This window comes from Andrena cerasifolii, chromosome 5, assembly GCF_050908995.1.
Source record: "Andrena cerasifolii isolate SP2316 chromosome 5, iyAndCera1_principal, whole genome shotgun sequence".
Taxonomy (NCBI): Eukaryota; Metazoa; Arthropoda; class Insecta; order Hymenoptera; family Andrenidae; genus Andrena; species Andrena cerasifolii.
Window position 1 is genome coordinate 177,127 of NC_135122.1, and position 10,294 is coordinate 187,420.

The following is a 10,294-nucleotide window of genomic DNA, read 5'->3' on the forward strand; positions in this document are numbered from 1 at the left end:
GTGCCAATTTTATGTTGGTTTCGATTTGCTGAGTACTTGACACATTCGACCAGTATGTGCTGGATGGTGACACGTACTTTGCAGACATCACATTCTGTCGGTTCATTCTGGGTAATGAGGTGGGGGTGGGTCAAGTGAGTGTGACCGATTCTCAATCGAGTGAGTGTCACTTGGTCTTTCCAGTTTTCTAAGCAGATTCCGTTTCTTTCAGGTATATCCTTCCTAATCAGGTGCAGTTTGGTGGTTTTGCCCGTTTTCCATTCTTCATCCCATGGGGCCTGAACTGCAATACGAATCGGGGTCTTGAGATCATTGTAATGCACAGAGATAGGGACGTCAGGCACTGGTAGTGATTGGCTAGGGAATCAGCCTTTTCGTTTCCTTCAATACCCACATGAGATGGTATCCAAATTAAAATAATCTCTTTGTCCCGATTTTTAAGAATATAGAGGGTCTCTTGCAGTTCTTGGGTAATGTGGTCACCTTTGCTGGAGTCTATGATTGCGTCAATAGCAGACATAGAGTCAGTGACAATGGCAAACTGGGAATTGTCATTTTTTTCTTTAAATTTCACAGCCTGTAAAATAGCATATAACATGTTCTTGTATCTATTGTAAGTGCATATATTCTTCATTATTTCTGAATTAAATAAATTAAATAAATTGTTATCGAGTTTGATCTCATTTTGAAAACCATTTACTTGCTTAAATTTTTATTAAATCGAATCAGTACCGTCGAACGTCCTAAAAACATTTTAAAAACGTCCAGAAAACGTAGTGAAAACGTTTTAAGAACGTCCTACAAACCGTCCTGAAAACGTTTTAAAAACGTTCTACAAACCGTCCTGAAAACGTTTTAAAAACGTCCAAAAAACGTCCTGAAAACGTTCTGGTTTGTGAAAATGGATGTTTTCAAGACCTTTTCTGGACCTTTTCTGAATGTTTTCAAAACATCCTGAACGTCCGACATGGACGTTTTTAAAACGTATTTAAAACGGTTTTGTGCTATCTGGGTATAGCTAATGTTAGTCTTTAGTCATTTGCAGGAATTATTTAAACAGCAACAGAGGACGCACTTGGCATGACAATTGGGGCTGGTCAGTGTCGTTGCTGCTGAAGTGAAATATCACGACGACAGTGAGGGGAAAAGCCACTGTCGGGTGAGATACGATATCGTGACAATAGAGTGGTTGTTGGCCACTGATGTACGATTGTTTTGTGTCACCAGGCCGACAGTGATGATATAGCCACTGTTGGATGGTGAAGAAGCCTTGATCACAGTTACAAAAAGGGTTGTGGCCATTATTATGTGATTGAGCTCGATATCATGACAGTAGTGAAGCATTGTTGTTGCTACTACTGTATGATTGTATTATGCCATCGGGTCGATAGTGATGATATAGCCGCTATCGGACGATGATGAACTCGATATCATGACATTAGTGAGCATTGTTGTTGCTACTATTGTATGATTGTACCGAATCATCATGACATTAGTGAGCATTGTTGTTGCTACTATTGTACGACTGTACCCAATCATCATGACAGCAAGCGGAATTCGCTACCGTATGATGCGAGAAGAAAATCATCAGATCATCAGCTGGAGATCGAGATCACCAGCTACCCGATTTCAACACCTTACATCGCAACGGGGTTGTAGAATGTCTGCAATCCAATAACAAAATACTCAGCGAGCAAATGATGCATCGCCAAACATCTGCATGCGATGTATTCCTCTTCCATGGTCGTTACTGTGTAGCGAGAAAGGGGATTAATTTGGAGAAGGGGAGTATCGTCGGTTGACGAATATTTTTGTTATTTATTGAAGAGATTCCCTTGTCAATCTTGGGAAGATATTATCGATATAGACGTGGATACTCAGATGTGTTTTGATTCTTGTGTTACAGAAAGCTATGTAAAATTTAAGGACGACTACGTGCTTGAGGACAAGCACAACAACAGGATGGCCGAGTGTTAGCAATATTGAAGCACCACCTTGTAAAAGGGACTGCAAGGTTGAGCTTACGCAGATGCGGCCAGCGTGACGCCTACAGCGACGATGGGCCCGACCAGTGCGACGCCATAAACACCATAAATTGGCATCGGGGTCCTTAGGAGTTTTCCCAAAAAGGACAATAGGGGACTTTCCACGGGACGGAAAGTCAATCGATTACAAACCGGGACTCGAGAGAGACCTTCTCGACTCTATTGATTTTTAACAACGGAATGAATAAAAATATAACGAATAATTTAGAAAGCGAGTTAATACCCTCAACTTTAGGATGTTCTTACACCACATTTTTAGGTTTTAATCTTGATCTGCGGTCAGTTATGATTTGACCTGCAGCACTGAAAGTTCTTTCACTTGCTGTGGAAGAGCCAGGGATGCATAAACATTTACCCTGATAACCATCTGTCTCCAACCTGACATCAGATTGGGAGCAGGGTCTGGCACGAGAGCGCAGATTCTGACGTCAGAACTGCAGCAGTCTGTGTCCGCATTTGGCTGCGTTCTGATGTGCAGAGCCTGAGGTGCAGTGCCTGATGTCAGATGGACCTGTGATGCCAGATCGGGGACGGGTTCCCTCGAGAATTTCCCCCACCTCGCGCACATTACGCCGGAGCTGCGTGTCCGTGAGTTGGACTTCGAAGCGCCGAGCTCACGGACGCGCTGCTCCGGCGTGGTATGCGCGAGGTGGGGGAAAATCTCGAGGGAACCCGTCGCCGATCTGGCATCATAGAGATGGACAGCAGATCGACAGCAGATCGACCGCAGATTTCGCCGTCTGCTAGGCACAGCAACAGCGCCATCTGTAGGCAATTGCTTGGTAATTCTGGATCTCAGATGGCGCTGTTGCTGTGCCTAGCAGACGGCGAAATCTGCTGTCGATCTGCTGTCCATCTGACATCAGGCACTGCACCTCAGGCTCTGCACATCAGAACGCAGCCAAATGCGGACACAGACTGCTGCAGTTCTGACGTCAGATTCTGCTGCCAGATCTGGCTATCAGGGTAAATGTTAGCTGTGTTAAGACATTCATATCATCACCAATTCCCTAAAAAGGATACAGATAATCAACAGGAAATTACAATTTATAACCAAATATTTAGGTTACCTTCCAAAAAGCTTAAGAATCAGATTTCTCTGAGGCATTTTCTTTTTCCAAAAATTGTCTTTTCAAAATTATAACACCTGTTGTTATATTTTTATTCTTTTCTCCAATTCTTTGTTCCAAAAATGAAAATAAAGATTTTTGTGATGGTGATGTTTCTGTACTTTGTAGTTGTGTTGCTGTTGTTTCTTTTAAAATATTATTCATTTCTTGTTCCAACATAAGCGAAGCTTCCTAGAGTTTTTTGGATTTCTGAAAGCTTCTTTTTTAAACCTTGGGTCAAGAATTGTTGCAATTCTTGTTACAGATCTTAATTCGTAAAGAAAGACTCTTTGTATTACAGACTCTGTTACTTTTGCACAAACTATTTTTCCTTCATTGGTATTCAAATCTTTAATTATATTGTTTAGGTAGTTATATATTCCGTAACTCAGGGGTATAATCATAGAAATCGTTACATAGTTTGAACCAGAAATTTTCTTTGTTGCTTCTTCAAAAGAAGACCAAATGTTTTTAAGTCGCCTAAAACAATTATTTCATTCACTGTTAGCGGTGGAGGAGCATTACGTAATTTATTAGTGCTTGATTCAGAGCATCAACTATTTCTAAAATCCCTTTGACCATGTAATATGAACTATTCCATCTTGTTGGTACTTCTTGAATTAGTTTATATTCCTGAGTTTTTGTTGCTCGTTGTTCTTTCTTAAGCATCTCTGTTCCAACAGTGCTGCTTTTAAAAAAGCGAACAATTTCCTTGCATTTTTTTAAGTATTTTTTTTATACACTCCAGGTGAAGCATATCCTGCATTATTAGGTTCAAAGTATGTGCGTACCAAGGTAAGTCTCTTTTTGAAAATATCACATGCCTTAATCATGTTAGCTGCATTGTCTGTGACGATGCAAGAAATTTTATTTTCAATTCCCCATTCTATGCAAATTTCTTGCATTAATTCTGCAATATTTTCTGCCGTATGATTTTCACATAAAACTTTTGTTGCTAAAACAACATTTTTTAATTCAAAATTTTTATTTATAAAATGACATGTGATTGTCAAATATGAATCATTATTGTTCACTGTCCAAATATCTGTAGTTAACGCAACATATTTAGTCTCGTTTAATATTTCTTTTAATTTTTGTTGAGTCTCTGCATAAATATCTTTCATTATATGTTCCCTAATCGTGAATTTACTTGGTATTATATATTTAGGATCCAAAAGTTTTACAAATTTTCTAAAACCATTATCATTTACGATGTTGAAAGGCTGGAAATCAGTTGCGATCATCAAAGCTAACATTTTATCTAATTCGTTTTTTCTTTCTGAATTCTTTTCATATTCTAAAGATTTTTTAAAAATGAGTTTATGGACATTATACTGGATTTTGATATTATTTCATTATTTGTTGATGATTCTGATTCAGAATCTTTTTCTATATTTGGATGAAATGATCTAATGTGATCTGCTAAATTGCTAGTATTACCGCTAGTCTTATATTCTTTGCAACAAACGTTACATTTTGCTATTTTGTGATAATTTGATCTTGTAAAATACTTCCAGACGTAAGAGATTTTGCTTCTTTTTTAATTATAGCTACAGCATCGATATTCAATTCATTGAAGTCACTGTCTTCACTTTCATGTACATATACATCTTGTTTTCGCTTCTTTAATGTAATATTTTCTGAGCTATCTTTCTCCACAAAATATTAATAATATGTATAAAAATAAAATATAACTTCCCTGATAACCAGATCAGACAGCAGGACCTGCCGGCAGCTGCGATGCAGCCTATGTCCGCATTCAGCTACGGTTCTGCCGGCAGGGTCTGCTTGTCAGGGTCTGCCGGCAGATCGCTGGCAGATCGACGGCAGGTCCTGCTGCTCGCCTGACACATCCAACAGCGCCATCTGAAGGCCACAATTGCCAAAGAATTTCCTACGCATGACGTCACATGGACCTACGTGCATCCCTACCCCACATGACCAACAAGCAGATTCTACAGTTTATTAAATAATTAATTCTACTTATTTCAAAAAGTATTTATTCTTTCTTTAATAATATACAGGATCAGTGATTACAATTGTTACAAAATAATGTAAGCGCATATAAATCCAAAGAGGGACTTTCAACATTTACGTTTACAAATCCACGTCCCGTAACCACTAGTACCTAGTAGAGGCGATATCAGGAAATTTCATTCAGTATTTTCGACTTCTTTTTTGTGTAGAATCATCATGTTTCCCATTGTGTTAGCGCTGAAAACAAATACAATATTAGTACAAAATTAAACAGAATACATGCGATACTTACTTCAGCTCCATCTCCACACAGTACATAGTCTAGGCGATCATGCATGCTCCTGCGAACATTAAAATTTATAAAAAATATGTCTTAAATTATTATCTACTAAACAAGACGCTAAACATTCGCACTTCGCGCATAACCCTACTTTTCTGTCTTGCAGATAATGCGAATCTCGATGTCCGCGACGTAGATAATTAGAAAGTATTCAATTCCATAATTACGTTTGCCTTATGGATACGATGAGATGCTTTGTCTGGATATTGATGGATGAAATTACTTGGAATATTCTTCGATTTTGCCGGCACTGACTGCCACTGCCAGTGACTGCCACCTCAGACCTCGAAAACTGGAAGTGGCACCCGATGCCCGTTGTGCTTGAAGACGTACGCTCAAAGAATATTCTAAGTAATCTCATCCATCAATATCCAAACAAATCATCTCGACGTGTCCAGAAGGCAAACGTAATTATGGAATTGAATAATTTCTAATTATCTACGTCGCGGACATCGAGATTCGTATTATCTGCAAGACAGAAAAGTAGGGTTATGCGCGAAGTGCGAATGTTTAGCGTCTTGTTTAGTAGATAATAATTTAAGACATATTTTCTTATAAATTTTAATGTTCGCAGGAGCATGCATGATCGCCTAGACTGTGTACTGTGTGGAGATGGAGCTGAAGTAAGTATCGCATGTATTCTGTTTAATTTTATACTAATATTGTATTTGTTTTCAGCGCTAACACAATGGGAAACATGATGATTCTACACAAAAAAGAAGTCGAAAATACTGAATGAAATTTCCTGATATCGCCTCTACTAGGTACTAGTGGTTACGGGACGTGGATTTGTAAACGTAAATGTTGAAAGTCCCTCTTTGGATTTATATGCGCTTACATTATTTTGTAACAATTGTAATCACTGATCCTGTATATTATTAAAGAAAGAATAAATACTTTTTGAAATAAGTAGAATTAATTATTTAATAAACTGTAGAATCTGCTTGTTGGTTATGTGTGGTAGGGATGCACGTAGGTCCATGTGACGTCACGCGTAGGAAATTCTTTGGCAATTATGGCCTTCAGATGGCCCTGTTGGATGTGTCAGGCGAGCAGCAGGACCTGCCGTCGATCTGCCGGCAGAACCGTAGCTGAATGCGGACGTAGGCTGCATCACAGCTGCCGGAAGATCCTGCGCTCTCCTGGCAGACCCTGCTGTCAATCTGCCGGCAGACTGCAGGCAGATGGCTATCAGGGTTATTAATATGCACTTACCAGTTTCTTTTGCTTTTATATTTAGAAATTTTTCCATTGTAAAAGAAGAAAGTAGAATATAATACTATATTATATTTAACAAAGGTAATAAATTATACCGAAAGTATTCAACATACAAGCAACAAATCACAAAATTAATTAACAATTCGGAAAATGCACGTGCAGGCAAAGATGGCTGTAAAGTGTCTTCGTAATGACAAAAGACTAACAGTAGGTAATATGAAACAAATGAAACTCATCGCTTGCAATAATTCAAATTTTAGAATTCGCGGTATCACCTCTACTATCGATAGGGAAACAAAGCTATCGATAGTTTTCGATAGTGGGGACTATCGATAACTATCGATAGTACCATCGATAAATCTCCACCACTAGTCTATATACACGAATGCTACCGAAATGGGTCCGACCCCGCAGCTATTTTGGCCTTATTATCTTTTCTTAGACATAGTTCCGGTGTTTTAACATGATCCAGCTAATAATTTTTTTTAGTTTTAACCCATTTGTCGTTTTACTTAATGTTTCAAGCTGTTTTTCTAAAAGATAAAAGAATTATTCTGAATTAATAGTTATCAAAATGACACTTTTTTACCGGACAGTCAGACGTCACGTAGCGCTTGTACTTGACGCCAGTAGATATCGCCATTCTCGTTTTACTTGTGGGGTACTTTCGTACGGAGGCACTGGTGCCGGGGCAGGTCCACAAAAAATTAAATATCCGATGAGTAATAAAATGAACAATAAAAGTTTAATATATCAACTCAGGTACAGAGAAAAACCTCGTGGCAGCCTTGCACGCGGAAAAAGCTGAATGCCACGAGGAGAGAGATCCAATGCTTAAAACTAAAGTTCCGAGCGACACTAACGCGGTGTCGCCGTTCTCGCCGCTGATTGGCTTGTCAGCCTACAATCCCCTAGCGTGGCGAACACGCGTTCTTTCAGCGCGTTTGTGCTAACGGCGCGTTTGCGGCGCCACATACTTCTCCACTTGACGCCAGTAGATGTCGCCTTTCGAAAGCAGAATCTAGTGATCCTCTAGGGAGTGATCGGTATTGTTGCGTGGCCTTAGGGGAAATAGTAGCCTTCTGGTGGGGAAATCAGGCGCGGGACAACGTCCGTGGAACGCTAAGGCGTTCTGCTCCCTGGACGCGAATTCTTAGATATAAAATAATAATGTAAAGAAACTATTTGAACACAAACAATTAATAAATTTAATGAACTCAATGAATTTAAACAGTACAAATAAGAATTTCGCTAAGTTTATAATTTCACGTCCGTTCACTATCGCTCTCGGGGTTCAAGTGACCTTTTCAAACGCAAACGCTTTTACATCTTTTGTTCTTTACAAGATGTCCTTAAAATCTAAGAGCCAATAATATATTTACTAACTAAATTCTCATTGGTGAATCTATTTCCTTCACAGTTATTGATTTTTAGAATCAAGCGTTTAACAACATTGCTCTGGAATTACATCTAGGAGAAGGGATCAAAGTGCAGTTCATTTATTCAAACACCCGTTTCCAAGCGGGTATTGATTAATTTATAATCTTGAAGTTTTCTCATTAAAGAATCTCTAACTATTTTCAAACCCCTCGGGCTTGTGCGAACTTCGCTTTGTTTCCCTTTCCTATTACACTCGTATGTTCCGTTTTGAACTTCGCGCTTCTAAAGTTTGTGTCGAACGCCGCTAGAGCGAGAATCGCAACTCGCAACACCTCCCTCCTTATATAAAAGGTGTTCTCTATGAGAACAGCTTTTTAAAATTAAAGAAGCATTCAAACATGGATCGTCGCATCGTTTCAAGCATCATTTCTGAGTTTCCTTCTTCTCACCTTCCCACAGTAGCCGAGCTACTCGGTCCACCCGGGTTTCCATAGAAAGGTAAGTTAAAGGACCCAATAGATTGCTTGGCACGTTACATGTAGTTTACAGTGAAACAATTAATCGTCTAAAATTCTAAACAGTTAACATTAGTCCATCCGTATAAAGGCTAGTTTCAGTTTGTTTACGTGAACTATCTTTACTTTGTTAATGCCTATTATTATCTCAGCTGTGAAATCATTGAACACTCTGGCCACTTCGTAAGGGCCCACCCATGCAGAATCGAATTTGGATGTTTTAGGTTCTCTGACTAAATAAACATGATCTCCTGGATTAAATTTACACGGGTTAGCATTTTTGTCATAATTTAATTTACTTTTTTGTTTTGCCTTTTCTAAATTTTCGGCCGCTGTCGCCTGAGTGGTAGTAATCTTTAAGAATAAGTCATCTAAGTATTTAATAAATGTTCTTGGAATTTCTTGTTTAGCAAACTCGGAAGGGATTACAGCTTTAAGGCCAAATACAAGTTCATGTGGCGTGAACCCAGTGGCTTCATGAACAGAAGTATTGTAGGAGAAAATGCCAAATCGGATCCAGTCGTCCCAGTCATTTTGAGTGCAATAATGCTTAAGATAGTCTACAAAAACGCGGTGAGCTCTTTCAAGCGATCCTAGTGATTGTGGGTGAAAGGCCGTAGAAGTGATTTTTTGAATTTTGAAAATTTTACAGACCGTACCCATGATTCTACTAACGAAGTTACTACCCTGATCGGTATGGATTGCTCTAGGGCAACCAAACCGGCTGATGAATTGTTCGGCAAGAGTTAATGCTACGGATATAGAGTCAGTATTAGAAAGCGGTATAGCATCGGAATACTTGGTCAAGTTATCTTGAAATGTTAATAAATAACGATTTCCTTTTTTTGTAATCGGTAAGGGACCCACAATATCCATTTGAACCTTCTCAAATGCTCTTTTGGGTGTATCCGTAATTTTCATAGGTTGCTTTGTTTTAGGGACGAGTACTTTATTCTTTTGGCAACTGGGACAAGTGCGTATAAAGTCAGTAATCTCCTTCTCCATCCGCGGCCAATAAAAATTTTCCCTTACCCGTTTAAACACTTTAGTTATCCCTTGATGACCGCCTACTGCAGACTCGTGGTGCTCCCGTATAATGGATGATGTGTCAAAAGAAGAAGGAATTGTAATTTCTCCAGTACATATTGTAATAATATACTGTGAATCATTAAAAGTTTGTTTTAAAAGATTTTCGAGAATGTTCCAAGAGACGGGTTCCAAATTATTGTCGGCCTTCGAGATGCTAATAGTCAAAATATTCTGGGTTTGCATGAGGTGCTTGAGAGCTGCTAAGCAAGAAGTTAGATGATCAAGGTTCTGTATTTCCATGGGGTTAGTTTTGTGGAATAGATGAAAGGTAAGGTAAGTTCCACCTGGAAAAACCATTGCATTTCCTACGTTAACCTGATAAGGTTGCATTTGTGAAACGGAAAATTTGCCATGATTTAGTAAGTCTTTGGTTGTGCGGGAAAAAACATGATAATCACTTGAGAGGAAATTCACAAGATTATCCCTTCGCATATAAAGGTAATCTTTGCAAAAGTTTATACTGGGAATTTCGAGGTGATGAGGTATGGATGAATCTGTAATTGTCGAAGTTAAGATCTTGACATATGGATTGATTTTCGTTGAAGTCGACTTTACGGAGGATTGCGTCTCCTCTCCCGTTAACACAGTCACGGACGGCCATGAGGTTGGCCCCACAAGCTT

General features: G+C 39.0%; 2 long non-coding RNA genes across 5 annotated transcripts in view; one reads left to right on the forward strand and one right to left on the reverse strand.

Moving 5' to 3' along the window:
* Positions 1 to 5,137: 5,137 nt before the first annotated feature.
* LOC143369402 (uncharacterized) overlaps positions 5,138 to 10,294 on the reverse strand; it is a 119,309-nt gene continuing 114,152 nt past the window's right edge. For 2 of the 4 annotated variants that reach the window (XR_013085390.1, XR_013085393.1), the window contains exon 3: positions 5,138 to 5,368. This is a non-coding gene — a long non-coding RNA (uncharacterized LOC143369402). Of the gene's footprint in view, positions 5,369 to 5,423; positions 5,473 to 5,638; positions 5,833 to 10,294 lie in introns of those variants that run through there. The other 2 variants (XR_013085389.1, XR_013085391.1) reach the window with 2 other exon arrangements.
* LOC143369407 (uncharacterized) lies at positions 5,749 to 6,380 on the forward strand. The gene is made up of 3 exons (XR_013085398.1): positions 5,749 to 5,878; positions 6,046 to 6,094; positions 6,150 to 6,380. It is a non-coding gene; the product is annotated as an uncharacterized LOC143369407 (long non-coding RNA).